This window comes from Marmota marmota, unplaced genomic scaffold (assembly GCF_001458135.2).
Source record: "Marmota marmota marmota unplaced genomic scaffold, marMar, whole genome shotgun sequence".
In the NCBI taxonomy this organism is placed as follows: Eukaryota; Metazoa; Chordata; class Mammalia; order Rodentia; family Sciuridae; genus Marmota; species Marmota marmota.
This window is the reverse complement of record NW_025999942.1, coordinates 5672380-5692701: the sequence shown is the minus strand read 5'-3', so window position 1 is coordinate 5692701 and position 20322 is coordinate 5672380.

The following is a 20322-nucleotide window of genomic DNA, read 5'->3' as shown; positions in this document are numbered from 1 at the left end:
ATTAAAACTTTTAAAGTATTAGGCATCCACTGTATGATATAATAACTTCTTATTTGTGCCATCCCGTGTTGGTTGACAACAATTGGGACAGAGTCTCATTTTCTCTTTCCAGGAGAAGACCTGAGTGATAGTGTATACAGTCTCATTGAGGTGGTTGTTATGGTTTGGATCTTTAATGTCCCCTTTGTAATTATCTACTATACTCATGTTTTAAACAATGTAGGGATGTTCAGAGGTGAAATGATTAAATTATGACAGCTGTAACCCTCAGTGGATTAATCCACTTAAGGAGCTTAATAATTTGAATGGATAATTGGGTTGAAACTGTAGGTAGGTGGGGAGTGACTGGAGGAATAAGGTCACTAGGGATGTGACCTCTGGGATTGCATCTCCTCCCAGGCTGTTCTTTCTCACTCTCTTTGCTTCCTAGCAGCTGTGAGCTGACAGCTTTCCTCCACCCTGTCCATCCACCACGATATGCCACCTCACTTCAGGTCCACAGCAGAGGAGTTGGCCAACCATGGACTGAACCTCTGAAATCACGAGTTCAAAATCAGTTTTCCTCCTCTCAGTTGATCTTGTCAGGTATTTTGGTCACAAAGACAATGGGGCTCCTCTGCTAAGCATCAGGGAGCTTTAATTCCACAGTTCTTGTCTGGACTACCGTGAATCTGGTTTTTAGACAAGGATTGCCCATTAAGTGAAACAAATAAATGAACCAATCACAGGCTCACACTTTGAGGAACCTGCTCCTTTGATATCCAGAGGTTTTACATGAATAGCTGTTAGACCTTTTTGCACAAGACACCCCAGAATGTTCAGATCCCTCTGATCATTCCCCTCCTGTGGCCCGGTAGCTCTGACCTGCCCCTTCCACTTCTGCCCTGAAAAGAATTCCTGCAGGGGCAACTGTCCCTGAAGAGCCTCTATCACAATACCAGGGCGAGAAGAACATGAAAGTGCCTTGGGGAGGATATGCCATAAGCAATTAAGAAAGATGTTGTTACCAATTCTTCCAGAAGCCTATTTGTCCAGATTTCATCATCTGAATAATTACATGCAATTACTTTGTTTCTAACTGTGTATGTAGTTTGGAAAAGCATGATAATGTTCAACTAAAAATAACTTTTGAAAAAGTTTTTTCTCAGCAAGAGAAACAATAAGAGAGGTAAATAGGGAGCCTACACCCTGGGAACAAATCTTTACTCCTCACACTTCAGATAGAGCCCTAATATCCAGAGTATACAAAGAACTCAAAAAAATTAAACAATAAGATAACAAATAACCCAATCAACAAATGGGCCAAGGACCTGAACAGACACTTCTCAGAGGAGGACATACAGTCAATCAATAAGTACATAAAAAAAATGCTCACCATCTCTAGCAGTCAGAGAAATGCAAATCAAAACCACCCTAAGATACCATCTCACTCCAGTAAGATTGGCAGCCATTATGAAGTCAAACAACAAGTGCTGGCGAGGATGTGGGGAAAAGGGTACACTTGTACATTGCTGGTGGGACTGCAAATTGGTGTGGCCAATTTGGAAAGCAGTATGGAGATTCCTGGGAAAGCTGGGAATGGAACCACCATTTGACCCAGCTATTCCTCTTCTCGGACTATTCCCTGAAGACCTTAAAAGAGTATACTATAGGGATACTGCTACATCGATGTTCATAGCAGCACAATTCACAATAGCTAGACTGTGGAACCAACCTAGATGCCCTTCAATAGATGAATGGATAAAAGAATGTGGCATTTATACACAATGGAGTATTACTCTGCACTAAAAAATGACAAAATCATGGAATTTGCAGGGAAATGGATGGCACTAGAGCAGATTATGCTAAGTGAAGCTAGCCAATCCCTAAAAAACAAATGCCAAATTTCATCTTTGATATAAGGAGAGCAACTAAGAATAGAATAGGGAGAAAGAACATGAGAAGAAGATCAGCATTAAACAAGGTCGAGAGGGGCGAGGGAAAGAGAGAGAGAAGGGAAATTGCATGGTAAAGGAAGGAGACCCTCATTGTTATACAAAATTACATATAAGAGGAAGTGAGGGGAAAGGGGAAAAAAAACAAGAGAGAGAAATGAATTACAGTAGATAGGGTAGAGAGAGAAGATGGGAGGGGAGGGGAGGGGAGGGGGGATAGTAGAGGATAGGAAGGGCAGCAGAATACAACAGACACTAGTATGGCAGTATGTAAAAAAGTGGATGTGGAACCGATGTGAATCTGCAATATGTATATGGGGTAAAAATGGGAGTTCATAATCTGCTTGAATCAAATGTATGAAATATGATATGTCAAGAGCTTTGTAATGTTTTGAACAACTAATAATAAAAAATATCATAAAAAAGTCTAAATTGCCTAAAAAAAAGAAATGTACATAGAAATCCCTCAGATGGTTAAATATTTTAGATACAAACAGATGAATAAAATAATTTAAAAATCAAACCTCAAGTATGCTTTTAGGATTCAGAACTCTTTTATCATAGGCAGCTTGTCACTTAATGGGCACTTTCAGATCGTAAAAAGGATGTATTATAATATTAAGAAGTGTCATCATAGTAAGCAGTATTGCAAAGTTGTAGGACACAAGGTTAATATACAAAAATCAATTGCCTTTTTGTATACCAGAAATGAACAATTGAAATTTGAAATGAAAAACACAATACCATTTACATTAGCAGTAGCAGAATGAAACAAAATATGTACAAGTTTTAATGAGGAAAATTAGAAAACTCTGATGAAAGTATCGATATTAGATATTAAATTGTAATAGTGTGACACATTAATGCAGCACACGAATTATGGGAACAGGATGGGAAGTAGGTATACCAAACTCTCTGAACTTCTTATTCAGAATTTTGATAAACCTAAAACTGCTCAAAATATAAAGCCCATTTTTAAAAAATGTCACCGAAGTGATATTGTTTTAGTCAGCCTTTTTTTTTCCTGCTGTGATTAAAAGACCTGACAAGAACAATTTTAAAGGAGGAAAAGTTTATTTGGGGCTCACTGTTTCAGAGGTCTCAGTCCATAGACAGAAGGTGCCATTCCTGGAGCTTCCACAACATAATGGTGGAAGAATATGGAGGAGGGAAGTAGCTTACAAGATGCTCGAGAAGCAGAGACCTCTGTTCACCAGATATAAAATATATACTTCAAAGGCATGTTCCCAGTGTTCCATTTCCTCTGGCCACAACCTACCTGCCTACAGTTACCACCCAGTTAATCCATCAAGAAATTAATTCACTGATTGAGTTAAGGCTCTAACAACCCAATCATTGCACCTCTAAACTTTCTTGCATTCTCTTACACATTAGCTTTTGGGGGACACTTCACATCCAAACCATAACAGATATATATGTAAAAATGTTTCTCTGTTAAATATAGCCCATAGATGAAAATATATCCCAAGAAGCAGTACAACATGTGCAGGTGACTCTGAGAAGCAGCATGACGCAATGGGTAGGATTTGGCTTTAGAATCAAACAGATTGGGACTCCAATTTGAATGCTGTAATTTGCTTGATATTTTCCTGGACTTATTCTCATCATCTGTAAAGCATGGGTAAGAACAGCTATCAAATATAAGTGATATTATTCTGGCAAATCACATAAAACACTGTGGAACATACTATAATGATATCCAATCCTTAATGCATGAAGCTATATTTAAGGGCCAGTCACACTTCAGAATCTAACAAATAAAGTAATTTATTTATTAGAAGTTATTGGAAGTTATTGGAAGAAAGTAAAAGTCATTATGCAAGAGAAGTTATTTGTTTGGCTATATATACATACAATGAACATTCAGTAGATTTATTAATCCACTGTTGTAAGTTTTATTCTTTTTATTTGCAATTGAAAAATATCAGAGATAATTTTCCAAATCTCTTTACCCTGTTCAAAACCATTACATATATTATCAATACCTCATATTTTGGATATCAATAGAAAAAGCTTTCTCTTTTAAAGTTTGAGAAGGGTTTACATTGACTATGTTTGTATATACACACACATATACATTTACTATATGTATATTTATGTCTATATATATGTATACATATATACATGTGTGTGTATGTCTGTATGTGTGTGTATATATATATATATATTTAAATTTTTTCCCCTGCCTTAAAATGTGACATAGTACAGTCTGGATTCAAAAACCCAAAATGGAACTCAGTGGCTTCCTACCCTGGTTTTTGATGGAACAGTTGCTTTGCTGAAAGTATTTGACAACTCATGAAGATACATACTTTGAAGGCCGCAGAAGACGTTTTTAACCCTACTCATTAAAGCAACAATTAGGTTCTTATTCCTCTAGTCTTGATACTTGCTATGAATCATTGTGGCAATAAGTTCGGGTTAAAAACCACACACTACTGCTGTTTGTGGGAGGGTCTGGTAAGGAAACCCAGAAGTGTTTCTCTCCTCTAAAGCAGGAAAGGCATCATGAAAGTAGATTTAAAAGGTCATGGCAAAGTTTTCTTCATATTGCTAAGTATTATTATTCTGGATTTTGCTTTAAATTAAAACTTCTTAATGGCATATGAAGGCAACTTTGTGTGTGTGTGTGTGTGTGTGTGTGTGTAGTACTGAAGATTAAACCCAAGGCCTCACCCATGCTAGGAAAGGGCTCCACCACTGATCTACACCTTCAACCCTTTTTTTGCTTTTTATTTTTGAGATACAGTCTTAATATATTGCTGAGGCTGGCCTCAAACTTGTGATCTTCTTGTCTCAGCCTCCTGAGTTGCTGGCATGTGCCACAGCACCCAGCTCTATGAAGGCATCTTAATCGTATGTCGGCTGTGGAATTTGGATATTCAAACATTCCCTTTGATTCTCACAAAATCTCAAAAGCAAGAATATTAAAAACTCATCTGCCCACTTCACAATATGTAATTGGAGAATTAAATTAAAAACAAAATTGTACATTTGCATGATTATTATTTAATCTTCCCTCAAAAAATGTGTGTCAATGACATTACTACTTAGAAGAAACATATATCAGCTGAACAGTCATATTTTATAGAAAGCATATTTGATCTTTTAAGATACGCATTTATTTTTAAACAAGTTTACATTTCTCTGCATTTTCTCTGACATACCTGTATATGTAGGATGCAACAAATTAGTGAGGCTGGTTTCTCTGTGAATTTTAATACTTCAGTGTATTCATCCAATAAGCTCTTGATTGTCTCATATATGCTAGGACCTTGGGCAGGATGCCGGGATACAGAGAGAAAGGAGGCATAGCCCCATTCTTAAGGAGCTCACAGTGTAATGGTGGGAAATGAACATGCAAAAACAATTACATTACTGAGGTAAGGCTGTCAGGCCACATGTACACAAAACATGTGGATGGAGCCTCTTGATGAGAGTGTGGTGAGTGGCAGCTGTGCAGAGTTATTTTTTTTTTAATATTTTTTTTAGTTATCAATGGACCTTTATTTTATGTATATGTTGTGCTGAGAATCGAACCCAGTGCCTCACACATGCTAGGCAAGCACTCTACTACTGAGCCACAACCCCAGCCCCTGCGGAGTATTCTTTAAGGAGGTATCCTTCCACATGTGTTTGGAAATGCAGTGAAAGGCTCCATGGTTGGAACAGGGATGTGGTGATAAGGGTGTCCTAGCAGTGGGACCAGACTCTACGTGTAACTCCAGAGAGGCCTGAGCACACATTATGTTCACCAGGTGCACTATAATCTGTTTCATTGTTTTCAATCTATGTATGTTGAGGTTAGAGAGCGTTCACTAATATGAGTACCTGAAACATCTACTACAGGATGTTTACCAAATGATTCATTATCACAGTTCCTGTTGTGGTTAATTTTTTTTTAACCTCAGACCTCTAGAGTGGAAAGTGTCACTTATATTCCCATGATTGACTCTTTGGTGATGGTTAAGAATTTCATCTTTCACCTGGGCATTACCTGGATTCTTTGACCTATTCACCAATCTTTGACCTATTCACCACTTTACCACTGTTGGTATTGCAAGGTAGTCTAGAGCTTTTATTTCTAAAGGAGAGATGATCCCGTCATCCTCCTACCTAAAACATTCAGGAGTTCCCCATTGCTAGTAGGACTAAGTTTTATGTTCTTCAGAATATGGTCCAGTAATTTTTTTTTCAAACCTCTTTTTCAACCCATCTCTTTTTTCTTCCAGTCAGGTCAACTAAGCTTATATCATCATAAGTTCCTCATTGTTCCTCCATATTTCAGACCCTTTTCTAACTCATGCCTTTGTGTGTGAAGCAATACACCATGTTGGCATTAAAAGTAACCTTCCGTGGTTGGAGCCCTGGGGTAGGATAGGAGCAGAGGGAGAAGGTGAGGCAGCTAAGGTAATAGATGAGGACCAAGTGATAGAAAATTGCAAATGCTGTTCTAAGAGGTCTTGGTTTTCTTCTGCATTCACAATATTCAAAAATTCAGTCCAAAGTAACTCTAAAGAGGAAAGAATATCTTACACTCTATTTTGAATTTTGGGAGCATAGACTGAAGTGGGCTATCTCAAAAAAAATTGATTTGAAGTCTCTTTTCATATTTTGGCATTCCACTGTGCATTTTCTACTAGTTTTAATACAAAAGCAATATTTTAAGATTTTGCAATCAAGCAAAATTGAATTTTGAAGATCATGTTATCCTGGGGTTTTCAATTGCCCTGGCACATTGCCAGTTCTCTGGGACTTATGTATTTCAGATGGGGATGCACCTGGGTGATGGGGAACCACTGGTATATTTGAAGAAGGCAGTGGCAGCAACAAGCTTGTGGCTAAATATTTTCAGCATACAAAAGAAATGGAATATTACAGTTGAGTTTTGGAAAGGTCACTCTGGAAGATGAGTTTGAGGCTTGAGAACGTAAAAGGAAGAATGAATAGGACAAGGTTTCAGTGGGATGATTACAGAAAGTGCTCAGGAGAACTCCCAGTTTTTGGTTTTGGTATTTGAGTAGATACTATGATTTGTTTAGAGAGAGAAAAAAAATAGAACGTTTTCAATTTTGAACATGAAAGTGTGAGATTAGTTTGGGATATACAGGTGGAGACATCCAGGAGGAAACTGACTATAAGTTTGGAGATCAGGAAATCTTTCTCTCTCTCTCTCTCTATCTCTCTTCATTTGGAAATCATAAGTCTATAAGTGGAAATTAAAGCCATGGAATACAGAAATTACCCAGGGAAGTAATGTAGAGTCAAGGGGAGAAATATACACATTTTCTTACTTGGTGAATTAAGAAGTCAAGACTTAAAAACAACAAATGATTGCTCTAAGAACCTTGTTTCATTATCTCATTCAAATGAAAAAGCTTCTTCTCAGCAAAGGAAACAATCAATAATGTGATTGGGTGTTCTTACTGTATTTGATAGGTCAAGTTTTACCAGTGAAATTTGTCATGTTTTCTTAATCTTGCATCTGCCATGGCATAAATAAGAAGGTGTTTTGTAAACAGTGGTTACCTGATACGCTATGTGTGTGTGTGTGTATTACTAGAGATTGAAACCAGGGCCTCACACATACTGGACAAGCACTCTACCACTGAGTTATAAACCCAGTCCACACAATAGAATTTTTTTTTAAGAAAGAAATTAACCAGTTACTTCTTGGAAATAATAGGACCACAACTTTGTTTTGAACAGATAAAATTCAAAGGAAGCCTAATATTGAAATTAAAAAAAATCATAGCAACTGCATATGAAAGTACCAATGAAAAAAATAAATTGATCACATGGTAAATTGATCAGTACTGTTTCCTAGACATCTCTTCCAGGTAGAAGGATTACTTGTGGCATTCATTCGCCTCTGTTTAGAACTACTTTGTTTACTCCTAGAGATATTTTTCCCAAGTGCTGTTTGGTGACAGAGCCCTCATCCTCCCACTTTGACATGACACCCAGTTCTATCTTCTTCAAATACCTTAGAATTCTAGTCATAAATATCAGAAGTGATAGTGGATGAGTTCGGATCTGTTTCTGTTATAAGTGGATGCATGCTGCTTTAAGCAAGTGACAACTGTGTACTTTTCCGTGCATTCATGGAGGACCACGTGGTACTAAAGTTTGATGGAAGTCCACTTGGAAATTCCAGGATAAAATAGAAATAGTGCATTGTTGTGCTCAGAGAGTCAGAAGACAAGCAAATTCTCATGAACACAACCCTTTTTCTACACTACCTTTATATCCTCTGGAAAAGAAAAACTGAAGCATTTAGAAGGTTGCCTTGGCTTATTTTTCAGGCATTAAAAGCACTGGGCTGGGTTCTGTGCTGTCGTCCGCTAAGTAACGATTAGGTTGAGTAAAGGAACATTTGCCTTTTTAAAATACAAGGGAACCACTCTCTCTGTGTCTGAGAAAACCGAAAGTGGCCGCCTGCCAGAGATTTGTGCAGCTTATTGGCTTTGGTGGGTGGAAAAAATTGCACAGACCAACGGGAGGGACATACCAACGCCCTACCCTCCAAAGTGTGCCTGTGTGGCCTCCCCAGAAATATTGGACAGATGGCGAAGATCACCTTGGTGGTGTTTTCCTTCAGAAATCCAGGTCTGTGTGCAGGGAGCCTCTAAGGAAAGGGAGTCTCAGCACAGGGACGCACCTGGACATGGAAGTCAGAATGCTGTGTTGAGGTCTACCTCGGTGTGTGGCAAGTGTGGGAAAGCACATGTCACAATGGTAATGACAGAAGTTCACAGTGTCAAAAAAGATGAGGGAGGGTTGGAGAAGTTAATGGCTTATGTTAAAAAAATCTAAATGCCCAGAGGAATTAACTGGTATTCTGCAATTAAATTAAAAAGAGACTCTTTGAGTTATAAACCATGATCTTAATATAGACATCAATAGCTTGAATTCCATTCATAGTTACTGCATTCTGTGAAAATTATCTTATTGTCCTAATAACGAGTTTGGAGGTAGTGAGCTGAATTTTTTTTTGGGGGGGACTATATTTCAAAGAACACAAAATGAGGGTGCAAAAAAGACAAAGCAGAGAAAACAATATCTTTGATGCTTTACTTTTTATATTGCAGTCAAATTAATATCACAAATGACCTTGGTGCTGCAGATGGGTTTAGATTGCTTTGGAAAAAAAAGTAAAATAATTTTCTTATTGTTACAGATTTTACGGTGCACAGTGATGACATGGAAGAAGTAGTAGTATTTTACTGTAAAAGTAACTAAAAAGGTATCAGAAACACATGGGCAATGTGGGGAGATCTTTGCTGCCATTAATTGAATTTTCTTCTGTAATCATTTTTCTAATACTTATCAAGATGTACCATCCTGCGCAGAGGTGAAGAGAGAAAGTGAAGTACTAGAAGCATCCTACCTGGTTTTTCTCATCTCCTAAAATAGACCTTAAGTAACACTTTCCCTCCACTTATTCTTAAATCCTCCACTGATGTCCTCGTGTGGGGGTTGAAGAAAGGGATTCCCGAGAATCCATAAATAAGTGGAAAGCAATTGAATTCCCAGAATTTATTTATGAAGCCAATAAAGAAGAAAGCAGAGTTATGTCAAGTTACCTTAACAGGCAGAATGGTTTTCAGGTCTGTGGCACTTAACAATGTCCAAGTTGAATGAACTGATGTTGTTAAAGATATTTTCATTATTAAGGCAAATGGTGGGGAGGATCCCAGTGGCCAAAAATGACAAGTCCCCTTCCCACACACTGGGGGCCAGCAGACATCAGAATCACAGCTGCATGGGTGAGGCCATCAGTGCACTGGATGCCTTAGGCTACCTCAGACTAATGCTGTTTTGGACTCAATTTAATGACTACTTTTCCTATGAGTATAACCTCCCTGACAAGCTTCTGTTTATGATTTGGCTTTCCATATAGGGGAGGAGTACAGGTTATGTCAGTTCAGATATTGGGGATTTTGCAATGGGTCTATTTGTAGTTAGGTTCTGGTACACAGCTGTTCACCAGTTTGATTACTGAGGGTTTACATGGAAAGTTTGCATTTATGCTTCGTGCCCTGAAAACATTCAGATTTTGATCCTGAGATGCTGAAGGGTGAGAATGTTATTGCCTTGAGGACCCTCAGAGGCAGCCAGCCTGTCTTCATTTACTGATCTCGCCATGGATCGATGTTGCCCCAAATAAAGGCTATGCTGTAAGAGTCATTTGACTTCATTCTTTTGTTAGTTCAGCCACAGTGGAGACACTGGTTCTGAAAGTAGGGTGCCCACGTTACCAGGAAGAACAAGGAGAGCTTACAGAAAGTAAGACAAATAGCCTTCATCAATTAATACAATTCCAGCAGTGCTGAATAATTTATCTATCAGTTCTGCTTCATTTTTGGAAGCACTTGGGAAGTTATTGAATTTATTTCATTCAGTTTTTTGTTATGGTCATTTAACCACATGTTGCAGCTATTATAACAGCCCATGACTAAGAGCTGACGTGAGGTCTCTTGGATCACAAGAGACTAGTTCCTTTGATTGTGTTTTCCTCCAGCCATTGAGCTGCTGGGCTGGGAGAGAACAGACACAGAGGAGATGGAACACTGGATTTAATCAGGGTTGAGATTTACCAAATGAGCATGCAAAGGGAGCTCTCCACAATGGCACCAAACCAGGATTTCCCTTCTTTCACTCAGGTTAAGGAGGGAAGGGAGGTCACAAGACGGGTGGGGGGTGGGGTGAAACCAGGAGGGGACAGTGGACTGTCGATCTTGGGGGAGGCTGAAGGATAGACGGAGTAGTGGTGCTACAGGCGTGATCTGCAAAGATGGAAAATGGTTGTGGGAAAGCAGGTTGCTTGAAACTGAGAAAATTCACAGGGGCCAGAGCCAGGCAAAAATGGGTTCAAAGCCAGCCTCTGACACTTGCTATGTTATGATGCCAGTTGCTTAGCCTCTCTCTGTCTCGGGGCTTTTCTTTTTTTTAAAAAAAAAATCTTTTTTCATTTCTAAAGTGTGAATAGTAATGTCTATTTTATGAAAAAGCTGCAAAGATCAAGTGCTGAAATGGATGTAAAGAACCTACCACAGTGAATAGCAATGTGTGATACTTTAGTAAATGTCAGTGCTTAAATTTCTACTATGCAGTAAATGCTTTGAAAGGAGGAACATCACACACACACACACACACACACACACACACACTCACTCTCAATGCAATGAACATTTTCTGAAAGAAAGCAGAGAGCTGGGCCCTTGTGCTGTGGGACTAGGTGAATTTGATCTAGAGGCTTCTCAGGATTTCTCCAAACAGCTGGGGGCTTGGGCTGGGTTAATCTGGTGTTGGGAGGTAGGGGAGGGGGGGAGCTTCAGTACAGTGGGCAAGAGTAGGGACAAACAGCACACAGTTCTACTTTTGAGACTTGGTTTTCATCAATCATAATTCTGTTTGGAGGGGAACATACATGGAACTTAAAATTCTGATGAGCAGTGTTTGGTTTTTTAAATGTGTAAGGAATATTTTTGAAAAAAAACTGGTGTTGTTCTTTTCAGGAGCACTTAATTGAGACATACTCTGTGGGATCCTTGGAAAATGTTTTTGGCATGTGAGTCTCATAAGGAGGGTTTTCTTCAGTTATCCCCTGATAAGCAAATGGAGTCAGTAGACATTTCCTGGAAGTTCACTGAGCCTAGCACATCATTGAGGAGGGGCAAAAGTTGATGGCTCTGTCTTCGGAACTCAGGTCATTAAAGAGTCTCCAAACTGTGTCACCACAGTGGCCTTGCTGGAAACCCTCAACTGTAGACTCAGTAATGAGACAGACTTGAGACATATTTACGACACATGTCTGAGGTGCTCAGTTTGAGAGAGAAGTGAGAGGTCGTGGGAACAAGCCAAAGCAAAAGATAATTGGACCTAAATTGAAGACAAAGTCAATCCATCAATGGATGGATTCACAGAAGGAGCCATGCTTTGAGAGAGGATGTTGAGGAATTCAGAGAACAAAGCTCGTCAGGGAACAAAGAAGACAAGGGCAAGGAGTTCTGCCAGCACAGAGCCATGTGCTTGGGAAAGGAGCAGACCTATTTTCTGTGTGATTTAGGTAATGAGAAATGCAGATGATCCAACTGTCAAATTGTTCCTGAGAGATCCAGAACTCACACACAAGGTCACCTGCAGATAGCACCACGTGAAAAGAGAAAGTTATGCTTGGAGAACTCAGGAGGAAAAGGGTACTGAGGTGCTGCAAAAGGTTCAGACCATAGGAACTGCTCCATCCAGTGCTGAAGGAAGTTATCAGGGAAGCACTGGGACCATGCAGGCCAGAGCTGGACTTCTTGGTGAAAAGGTTTAATTCTTTTTCTAGTAACAGGAATTCTGGCAATTGTATGCTGTGTTTGTCAGATACTCATTATATTTAACTTGCTAATGACTGATGGTTTTATTACATCAATTTTCAAAAAAAAAATAAAATAAATAAAAGTCTGCATTTCAACCTGGCATTTCATAATTTTGTATTTTTTCTTCTATTCATTATGTACATTAGTCACTGCACTAAAAAAGCAGTAAAAAGATAGATTGCCAAAAGTGCTAGAGAAAACATGTCAACATTCAAAGAATAAATAATGAAAAGTGTTTCTGTTTTAGTACCACAAATAAAAATCAATCCGTCCCAGTTCTTCTCAAGGGTACCCAGCATCTCCATCCCCTGGGTATATCCATGCCTGCTCTAGGACCTGATCCTGCCATAGGCTACAAATTTAACGAAAGTTTCATCACCTTAGGTCTGAGTCTCGTGTCTGTGATATGTGGACAAATCAGTTATACATCCACGTCATGGGTCACTGAACTGAGGCCTTCCTGGCAATCTTCATCTGTGACTTTCTAATTTTCATTTATTTGTAGTATAGGTTTCTTCTTTTAAGATCCTCACTGTGTCTGGGCCCTTGCCTCTACCAAAGTCACTTGGGTAAGTGCTGAATGCACTGCTTGACCCTGGTCATCTCTTTCTCCTTGGGCGTTATAATTCTCCTATTATTCCTTATCTTCCTACTGTCCTACCAGATGAGAAAAACCTATCTTACCAGCTGGCTGGATGATGGTCAAAAATAGCTTCCTGATTCCCTGTCTTGGGCAAAATACTTGCAAGAAAACCCAAGCCCTGCAAACTGGAACTGAAGGGTCAGTGAGAAAAGCTGGCTGTGACGTGAGGGTTAGTTAGGGAACCTGAAATGTAATATTCTTCCTGGCACAGAGGACTCCGTTGACCTCCAGGCTCAATGACTTAGGACAGCTCTGGACAATTTCCAGACCCCACTTGCAAGTGCTCAGGGCAAAGCTTCTAATTCTGCGAGGCTGAGTCAGCCATTGGTACTTAGATGGGTGTGGCTGAGAACACAGATGGCAGGTAATAATTAGGGGAGATTGTGATTGGGCTGAGACAGGCTGAAATTGACAGCTGTGGTTCTGATTCACACAGTCAGACACCCATTTCCCTAAGGACCATGCAAATCACACCATCTCCATCTTGTGCCATGTTTGTGTGTGTGTGTGTGTGTGTTTCTTTATTCCTTAGTTATTAACAAACCATATTGAATAATTACATTATTAATGATATCTCCCAAAGGTTTATAAATGACTAGCTCAAAACTTATTTACCCTTGGAGATGATTCTGTTGCTGAACTCCACCCTCCCAAGGACCCTTCGATGCAGCTTCCTGAGGAGTCAGCTCATTTCCTCTGCTCCTTGGACATCAGGACTTAGGTGCACTCATCCCTGCAGGGCTTGCTACAGAATGTGGTACAGCTCTGGCCCGAGGCTCAAGTTCAGATAGACCGATTTCCCCACTGTTGCTAGACTCAGCAATATCTGCATGCCAATCACAAACAAAGACTGGCCGTGTCACTGCCACCAACTGCTTCTACCACCATCTGGTATTGCAGTGCCTAGGTTGCATTTGGAAATGAGGAGTGGGGAGGGTCCACTGCTAGAATAAGTGCACTAACTGCTGCGATTACTTGAGGTGTGACCATTGCTATCTCTACTGGGCTCCGTGGCATTTCAGTCAATTGTTTATTACTGTTATCCATGATTAAGTAGGGTATATTCTTTTTAAATCATTAGTCACATCAGAAACATTTAACTATAACTAACAGCTCTGGTCTATCTCCCTTTCCTTTTTTCTCTCTTACCCCCTTCTTCCTCTATCTTCTTTTCCTGCCATTATTTCTAACTTTGAAATAAACAAATTGGAAGTTTGAGTCACCTTCTAGCTAGGACAGGTTATTCCAACATAGAATTGGAAATCTGTGGTCTAGATTATCCCTATTCATAATTTATGTCTTTGAAACTGTTGGGATCTCCTCTGCCCCTTGATCAACATATCTGTTTTGAGAGTATGATAAGGAATCAAAACTTGTGATTAGAATCATTGCTAATTAACATTAATATAAAGCATCATTTTATAAAGTATAGTCTTAACATAACCTGCACTGGGTTACCAGAGATGCGTGCTTAAATTGCAGGAATCTGGCTGTGGGCTGAGAATCAGGATGACTCCCCAGACTGCACCCTCTGCTGTGCTCCTCAGCTTTTCAAAGCACATTAGATTTCAGGAACCCTGCATAGGAAGGGTTTGTAAACCATAGTGAATCATGCAATGTAAAGGATTGCTTCCATGGGGTAGCTAAATGGTCATGAGAGATAAGCATGTATCTGGGAGCCACCTCAAATTCCTTATGAGTATTCAAATTATGAGTGAATAAAAATGGAAGTTAATAAAAATGGAAAAAAGAAATAGATGAGCATGTAAAAATATCTGTAAGTAGCTATACATCAATTTATTTTTCTTTTTTATTCCTATCATGAATACTCTATCTTATCCATTCTTTAAAGAGAGTAAATCTCTTTTCTATTATAACTTGCTAGCCTGTTAGAGCCCATACTGTCTGTCTTCTAGAATAATAATGCTATTATGAATTCATCAGTATTTTTCAAAATACTGTTCCACAGGACACAAGTTCATGAACTATCCTTACCACCAGAAACCCCCAGCCCGGTTTGCAAATGATGTTCCCCTACTTGAGCTCCCATAATGCACATTAGTTTACTAATGATGAGAAGTGCTGCAGTAAGAAGCCTATCTTTTCTAAACCATGGTTTCTAAAACTTATTGGACAACAGAACGTCTTTAGAAGCATAACATTTATTGACTCTGCTCTACTCCCCACTGAGTCTACCTCTGGATGTCTCTGTGTCTTTCTCCCTCAAACCTGATCTACAGAATTTATCTTTGCTACTTATCATGTGAAGATTTAAACTGGCTCTTAATTTTTTGCTTAACTTCTCATGCATTTGTTTAACCCCTCATGCATTTATAACTAAGTTATCTTGACTCAGTATATACACATCATGTAGAATTGCATGCTAAGTGTATTTTATTGGGCAAATTATGCTGGTTTTGCCAGTTGTAAGGACTATTATTAAATGTAGCATAATCTTTCCTAAGAGTGTACTTTCCTGGTGTCTGTTACTTACGATGAAGATGGTCCTGAAATAAAAACTGAGACCTGGGGTGGCAGGCTCTAGGCAAGTCGAGAGGGAACCCTGTTTACTTTGGGTTGTCCTATCTTCCTTGCTTTTAGGTAATCATTATCATAATGATGACAATACATCATGCAACTTAATGATGTTTTATTCAATGACTGGATGCATATATTATAATGATCCCAGAAAATGAAAATGGAGCTGAAAATTTCCTACCATCTAGTATTTTTATTGTGCCATTTCTATGTTTATATAAGTGTAGATACACAAAAGCCATTGTGTTAAAATTATTTACAATATGCAGTATAGCAGCATTCTGTACAAGTTTGTGGTCTAGGAACACTAGACAGTACTGTATAGGCCAGGTGTGTAGTAGGCTGTTCCATCTAGGTGTGGGTAATTTCTATGATGTTCCTACAATGATTAAATCATCTAATGACCCATTTCTCAGCATGTACCCCATCGTTAAGAGAGGTGTGACTGTATTTATTACCATTTATTGTGCACCTATGGCCTGCAGTGTGTGCCAAGTCCTTGTTATTTTGTTTATTTCTGAAAAATAAACCAATGAGTAAAGCATTATTAATGCAATTTTCAATAAGATTATAGATATTTAGAAGTCGAAATCAGTGTAGCTGGTAGCAAAGCTGAGATTTGAAGTTGTTTCTGTATGACCTCAGAGTCCATGATGATAATCATTCTGTCCATTCTCTGGTGGATCTAGAAGTTCTTGAGTGTGCTCCAGAGGTGGACAAGTTTAAAGGTGGCCACTTTTATGTGGAATGAGACTAGGAGCTAGGAAGGGAGGCAACTGCCCAAACTGAAGATAAATAACTGCATGTGCTAAGTCACAATCTCTCATGCCATGGTTTGTGTGTGCAGATGTGTGTTTGAGCATTATGTCTCTATTATTACGCCTTAGCTGCTAAAAAACCACATTTAAATATTCAAACTTTACCTTAATTGTGGTATGAATAAATAAGAGAAGATAAAGTGGCCACAAGTGGACCAGAGAGCTCAAGAGGGACCTGTTTTGCACTGAGTATTGCAGTCTCTGGGACCCTTGGCCAGAGGTTGCCAAAGGGGAGAATGTCAGAAGAGATTGGTGCCTGCCAAGAGTTAACTGCTTTTAATCCTACCAGGATACTCTTTTTAATGTCTAGAATTTATTTTTGAGACATTTAGCATTTTAAGAAATACATCTTCTTTAACAACTGTTTAGTAAACTACTTTAAGGAAGGGACGATTTTTTATGATCCTTTTTAAGGACCCATAATGTTTAGCATGGTAAATTGTTCCAAATAGGTGCTCAATGAATACTGGATAATAAGGGAGAATGAACCTCTCTCCAAGTTAATAAGGGGGGATGTTTGGGCACAGAGACAAACTTCACTCAGCATATTGTATGTGTCAGAGAATAATCTGGGGACTAATTATGAGATTTCATGTCATTGTTTTTGAAGTATACTCGTTTGCTTAAGGTATAAGGCTAGTTGAGGGTTTAGTTGCTTATCAATTAAATGACATTTAGCCTTTTATGTTGTATCATTTAGCAGCAGGCTACTAATCAGAATTTCATTTAGCTTTCAATTGCATGATGTAGTGAAGCTTAAAATGGATATAATTTCAGGAGTTTGCTTTCCCAAATTATTTTTGACCTGAGAAGAATATCTACGAAACAGTTATTTGTAGCTTCTATTATATTGAATGGTTTCTACTTAATTAAAATTGTGTCTCTAGCCTAGAAATTATTTTCAAAGAAATGTTTTCTTGCTAAATGAGGTTGTTACGTAAGTAAAACCAACACTATCCACTCACTGCTGAAGCTTATTGAGGAGACAAATGTATTTCCATAAAATTCAAATAAATTGTTCTTAGGTTCCAATTGAATGCCATCATCTACAGAGATGATGCTTAGTTTTCTTAAAAAAAAAAAAAGAAAAAGTCAAGGATGAATAGCTTCAAGTTTGAGATGCACATCTCTCATAATAGCTGACATAGAAATCAGCATGGCCCAGAGTGTAAAAATGAGAAAAACCAAACACAAAACTTGAATAAAACTATTCGAATCCCAATTCCAGCTCCCCCCCTCTGTTGTGCTTTGTGGGTCTGGTTGAATACCATGTAGACCTGGGAGGGTCTGATGTATGCCCGTAATCACAGCAGCTTGGGAGGCTGAGGCAGGAGGATCCCAAGTTCAAAGCCAGCCTCAGCAACAGAGAGGCAGTAAGCAAGTCAGTGAGACCCCATCTCTAAATAAAATACAAAATAGGGCTGGGGATGTGGCTCAGTGATCAAGTGTCCCTGAGTTCAATCCCGGTACTAAAAGAAAAAATAAAGGAGATTGGAGCAGTAAAATAATTACAACAAAGTGACCAACGGAGGACATACATGTCAATTGATAACTCACCATGGGTGGAACACTGCAGATTTTGCCTCCTTGTCAATTAGCAGGGTACAGCCAGCACGGCAGATTGGTGGGGGTGGGGTGAGTTTATTAGCTTTTTAAAGAACTAGTGAAGATTGTAAATAGTACTTCTCTCCAAGATTTTCATAACTATTATATATTTTTTAAAATGTCTAGAGTTTGTAGAAACTCACTGTTATTGCATAATTCCCAATTTTAATAACATTTTGATCTTGTATTGCACATGAAATGGTAGAATAATAGCTAAACTTTGTATCACTGTCCCTCGAGGCATATTTTCATATAGTAATTGCCGATAAATCTTCTACTTTTTGGTTTTTGCAGTTATTAATCCATGACATCGTCTCTATTTAAGCAGCTAATCTTTGAGACATCAAAAAAAAATAGAGAAAAGAAGAAAAAATTGGCTTTGGGGATTTAAAAAAACTGAGGTCAAAAACAAGGCGAGATTTGAGAGAATTTGCAATTACCCAGGGTTAGCGTTCCCAGTTATATAGTCTGGACTTGGAAAGGTAAGAACTACTGGAGGTTGGCTGCTCCCTGGAAACCTTGCTGCCTATATTCTGTGGCTTGAGTTCCAGGGCCTAGAAGTGTCTGGAAATCTGAGACAGAGACTGGTGACGCTTTTTCCGAGTCAGGATTAGGAAAGCAGCAAATTCCCAGGGTTTTTCCATGGCATAGGAGCAGATGGAAGATCACACTTGATGTTCAGGCAAATGGACCTATGCCAGTTCCCGAGAGTCCCCATCTTCTCCAGGGTGGCATGAGGAGGAGCAGACCATTCCCCCACACAGCCTAGAGTAGTGCAAGTGTGGGACAGAAATTCACAGACTTCAAAGAGCATGACGGTCACTGTGAGCCAGATGGAACGGGAAAATGAATGAACGGGTAACCTAGATCCAAAGTTCACCCTCCGCTGATGCTCTGGCATATTGCAGACCCCACTCCCCCAAAACTTGTATGCAACCCTGAAATAAGGTCAAAATTTGATGAAAATTAAGTTGTTGTTTTTTTTTCTAACTGAGGGACCATGAGCTTGTTAGGGAAATTAATTTTAGTTATAGATTAATAAAAATGATATGCTTCTTACACATCTGATTTGTGGGTCCAAATTAGTTTCCATGACCCAACTGTACTCACATTCACCAACTCTGGTGCAAAACACTGGCTACCTTCATTGCTTTTTTTCTAAGAGTATTTAGCTCTCCCTATATTCATTTCATTTCTCAGCTCTGGTGAGAATTGTTATATAAATAATAAACAGCTATTCTCGTATTAATTGAATGGTTTTGTTGGTATTAAATAACAAAGATCACTTAGACACATACTTGATCACCACCTGAGGGTACTAAACTATTTTTCTTATATATTAATGTCTAGTATTTTTCAATCTAGAAAAAAAAAGCTACATCACAAGAGTACACTTTTTAGAATTTTATGAACCATGAATTTTTAGTTTAAGATCTGTTATCTTGTTCTCTTTAATGGTAATTTCCTTCAAGGTGGTTACTTTTAGTCCATTACCATATCTGTATATCTATAGATTTTTTTTACATACAACAGTTTACTGTTATTTTTGAAGATTTTCCCCCTGTTGGCAGGCAGCTATGGGTAGAGGGCACTTAACAGTGGGACAGGGAACCAGATCTTGTTCCCAACTCTCCACTTACCATCTGTGTCTTTGCTGAAGTAATTTCTTTTCCCTTAGTTTTAGTTCTCTTACCTGTAAAATGAGTGATCCAATTAAGTCTTTATTAATGCAGAAATTCTCTGATTCCTTGGGTGCTTGTTTACTGTGAGATGATAACCAAAATCAGTTGAGACCAGCAACTGGGGCACACTTACAAAATGCACTAAAAATTACATTTTTGTAAGTACATTATTGTGTCTGTTTGTTACTGTCAGTTTGGGCGTGATCCACAATTTCGTGGGTAAACAGAGGTAATTCAGAAGTGCTATCTTTGTTACCAGGGGAAAATCGAGTTGGCTGCATATCATGGAGATAGGTAGCTAATTCATAAGATGGACACTCAACAAGGGAATATCTCATTATCACCATCTCTAAGTCCTCCTCATTCTTCCTCAGTTTCCCTAGTAACTGCTCAGATTGGGCTTTCCTGGAAGCAGACCCTGAGACAAGGATTTGGTACAAGATGTTTATGTGGAGGTGATCCCAGAAAGCATGATAAAGGGAGTGGAGAATTAACCGAGAGAAGGGAAGAAAGGTAACCTAAAGTTCCTGGTGTTCTCTCCAGCTGAGAACTTCTAGAAGACTAAGTAGAAGATGTCCCAGAGTTGTTCTCCTCTGACTGAACAAGAGAACTGGGGTGTGAATACACTAATTTCCATCCTTCACTTGTTATGGGTGTTAACTCACCCAAACTTCTGACTGTCCCTGGATAGGCCTGGCATGTTTCTGTGGC